At 48.7% G+C, this 3,656-nt stretch overlaps 1 long non-coding RNA gene across 1 annotated transcript; it reads right to left on the bottom strand.

The window, feature by feature from the left end:
* Positions 1-260: 260 nt before the first annotated feature.
* Positions 261-2,790, bottom strand: LOC145529153 (uncharacterized). Its single transcript, XR_014070972.1, has 4 exons — positions 2,688-2,790; positions 2,356-2,523; positions 1,420-1,584; positions 261-428 (listed from the first exon to the last, which is right to left on the bottom strand). It is a non-coding gene; the product is annotated as an uncharacterized LOC145529153 (long non-coding RNA).
* Positions 2,791-3,656: the final 866 nt, after the last annotated feature.

Genomic DNA, 3,656 nt, shown 5'->3' on the forward strand with positions numbered 1-3,656 from the left:
CTTGACCACCCTGTCCAGTACTGCTCCCCATTCCTGGTCACTCCCTATGACATTGGACGGTTCTGTCCTCCTAGCACTTATTATCTGAAATGACTGAGCTACTTACCTGTGTGCTTGTTTAATGTCTGTCTCCCCCGCTAGAATGTAACCTCTTGTTCATGTCTGTATCTCTAATAGCTAGAACAGTCCCTGGCACATAGTAGGTACTCAAAAAATATTTGTTGTGTGAACAGATGCAGAGCTAAAAAAAAAAAAACAAACCCAGTTGCAGCTTTAATTGAATTGATAGGCATTTAGTATTTGATTGAAGGCAGGAGAAGGGGATGACAGAGGATGAGATGATTAGATGGCATCACTGACTCAATGGACATGAGTTTGAGCAAACTCTGGGAGGTGGTGAAGGACACGGAAACCAGATGTGCTGCAGTCTATGGGGTCACAAAGAGTCAGATATGACTTAGTGACTGAACACCAAGTTGATTGCAGAAAATAATAGTTCTTCTGATTTTGTTAATAACAGAGAGTACATTATGTCAGATTTTGGATGCTAGACATTTTAAGAAAAATTTGACAAACTAGAGAGACCAGAGCATTGAGAAGTGCACCCAGGATAGTCTAAATGTCATCTCATCTGGAATGAAGGGGGAGAGAAGGGGCGTTTAATTAGCAGCCACTACATGCCAAGAACTGTGTTGTGATAAACTTCTAGTTGCCACATGTGCATCCCTTGCCCCTAAATTAACATGACTGGGGTTGCGAGTGCGTGTATAGGGGAAAGCCCTGCTCCTCCACGTGGGGTTAGGGTTCAGCTCAAACTGAGGTTGTTCCCTGGGAGGGTATATCCTTCAGCAGAAGCCATAAGGGGATGGGCAACCTCGGGAGAGATGTGGAGTGCCTGGGTCCCTGATTCTCTCAGCCTTAATCATCTCAAGTGTTAGTTGCTCAGTCCTGTCCGACTTTTTGTGACCCCGGACTGTAGCCCACCAGGCTTCTCTGTCCATGGGATTTTCCAGGCAAGAATACTGGAGTGGGTTGTCATTTCCTACTCCAGGGAATCTTCTCGACCCAGGGATCAAACCCGCGTCTCTTGCATCTCCTGCATTAGCAGGCAGATTCTTTGCCACTAGTACCACTTGGGAAGCCCGTAATATGTAAATTGAAAAGTGAAAGTGAAAGTCTCTCAGTCCTGTCCGCTTCTTTGGGACCCCATGGACTGTAGCCTGCCAGGGTTCTCTACCCATGGAATTCTCCAGGCCAGAATACTGGAGTGGGTAGCTGTTCCTTTCTCCAGGGGATCTTCCCAACCCAGGGATCGAACCCAGGTCTCCTGCATTGCAGGCGGGTTCTTTACCGACTCATCTGAAGAAGACCTCAGTCAAAGGCACTTATGGGTTTGGCCCTTGACTGGCCTGACTTCACCTGGTTGTACCACAGTCCACTTCCAGCCTGCTGAGCGTGCGTGGAGATCACCCCTCTGACTTGCTAGTTCAGGCTCCTGCTCCCGTCCGCAGTGGTTAGTTTCACATTTCATCTTGACTGGGCCCTGGTCTCCAGAGATTCAACTAGCCACTGACCTAGGTGTTGCTGTGAAAGCATGTTGTAGATGAATGTGTTAACATCTACAATCAGCTGACTTGAAGAGTAGGAGATCACCCCCCCACCACCACCACCACTGCCCCGCAAGCTCAGTGGACCTCACCCCGTCAGTTGAAAGCCTTAAGAATAAAATCCAGGTTTCTATGACAAAGGAGAAAGCCACCTGAAGGCTGTAGCATCAGCTGCAGTGGGAGAATTTCTAGCCTGCTGGCCTGCCCTACCGATCTCACACTGGTCAGTCCCACTGTCACAGGAGCCAGTGACTTGAAATGAATCTCTTTACCGACACATATGCCCCTTTGATTCCGTTTCTCTGGAGGCCCCGAGCTGATACACAGCCCCTGGCTTTTGAGAGTCAAGTGCAGCCATTGTGTTTTTCTGGCCCCAGAACATAGAACAAGCTTTCCTTTCTGCTCTGAGTAGATGCTCTGCATTGATGAAGGGTCTTGACTCAGTGGATGCTTCCTGGGGCAGGCTGTGCCCAGGGACGCATGACACTAGTGTTGACATTCGGGGGGTGGATCTCTGCCCTCCCTCATGTTTCTACCCCTGGAGGGGGAAGGAAGGGGGCACCCTGGCATCCTTCATCGCCCACTTCCACCCTCCCCTTCCCACACTCCGGATGCCTTCCTGCTGCCTATGAGGCCCTTATGCAGAGAAAGAGCCAGCACCACCAGCCTGGCCGCTAACCCTGCAGGATTAGCCCTGGGCGGGCACCTGGGAACTTAGATTGCGGGGAGGTTCCCACCGTTAACTTACATGAGTGGCTCATCGTCCCTAAGCTGTTGGTGCAAACGATATGCTTTATGCTGAGCACGTGCTTTCCTTCTGGGAGTCTGGGTTGTGGGTACCTGACGGGCAGAGGGTACCTCGTGGCCAGTCCTCCGTGAAAGCCCTGGGCACTGGGTCGGTCTAGAGTGCGTTTCCCTGGGGGTCAAGAGTTCACACCCGTTGTCACAACACGCAGCTGGCGGAATACAGGGTGTTCTGTGTGGTTCCACTGGGAGGGGACTCTGGAAGCTGCAGACTTCACCCAGACTTTCACCCAGGTTTCCCAGACTTCACCCCACACACCTTTTGTCTTTCCTGACCTTGCTTGGGATCCTTTAGCTGAAATAAATCACAGCCATGAGTATGAGTATGGATGGAGCCCATCCGTCCTCCTGAGGATCCCTGAACCTGGGGGTGGCCTTGGGGACCCCCGGGTCAGCCCTCCATCATCTGGTCCAGGCTCCATTCTGACCTCATCACCCGTCACACTGCCCCCACAACTGTCTCCTGACTCGCCAACTCTTGCTGTGCCCTCTGTCTGGAGCGCCCCTTACTCTCAACCACATGGTCTTTCTCACCCGGTTCAAGGCCCTTCTCCAGTACCACCCATCAGGAAAGCAGTGCTGGGCCACCCAGTGTAAAACTGCACCTACCCCGTCTTTCTCTGTTCCCGCATCCTGCTTTATTGTTCTTGTTAACAATTCCCACCTGATACATTTATATCTATTAGTTTCTCGACTTGCTGTCCACCCCCAGTGGCCCTCACCAGGATGAAACCTCCGTAAGGCAGCAGTTTTTCATTTCGTTTCTCATTTGAGCAAACCGCCCTGAAGGATGCTTGAGCGAAATGACAAGATCTCTGGGATTTGCTTTTATCGAACTTAAAAGTACGCTGCTGTGTCTGAGAGAGCTGGGAAACTCACATGATAAATGGTCTAATGCAAAATGCGTGTTTGAGTTTCTGTTATTATCATAGATAAAGGTAGGTTATCGTGTGATAACTGCTAGAGGAGTTTTGCTTATATATATTTTCTAAACTTGCCATGAAAAATTCAAAAGAAAGAGTCATAGAATGATTTCCCATAAAACAAAACCTAGATTATTATCAAGATTTTGTCATAGTTGCTTCCTGCTTTTCCCCTTTCCTTAATATTTTAAAGCACATTTCAGGTTTCATGTCATTTTCTTCCTACATATTTTATAATATAGTTCTAAAAATTATGGGCATTTTCTTATATAATCACAAGGCTATTTATCACACCTCACAAAATTAACAATAATTCTTAGAC

The sequence above is a fragment of the Giraffa tippelskirchi genome, chromosome 12 (assembly GCF_054371585.1).
Source record: "Giraffa tippelskirchi isolate mGirTip1 chromosome 12, T2T-mGirTip1v1.2.pri, whole genome shotgun sequence".
Classification (NCBI taxonomy): domain Eukaryota; kingdom Metazoa; phylum Chordata; class Mammalia; order Artiodactyla; family Giraffidae; genus Giraffa; species Giraffa tippelskirchi.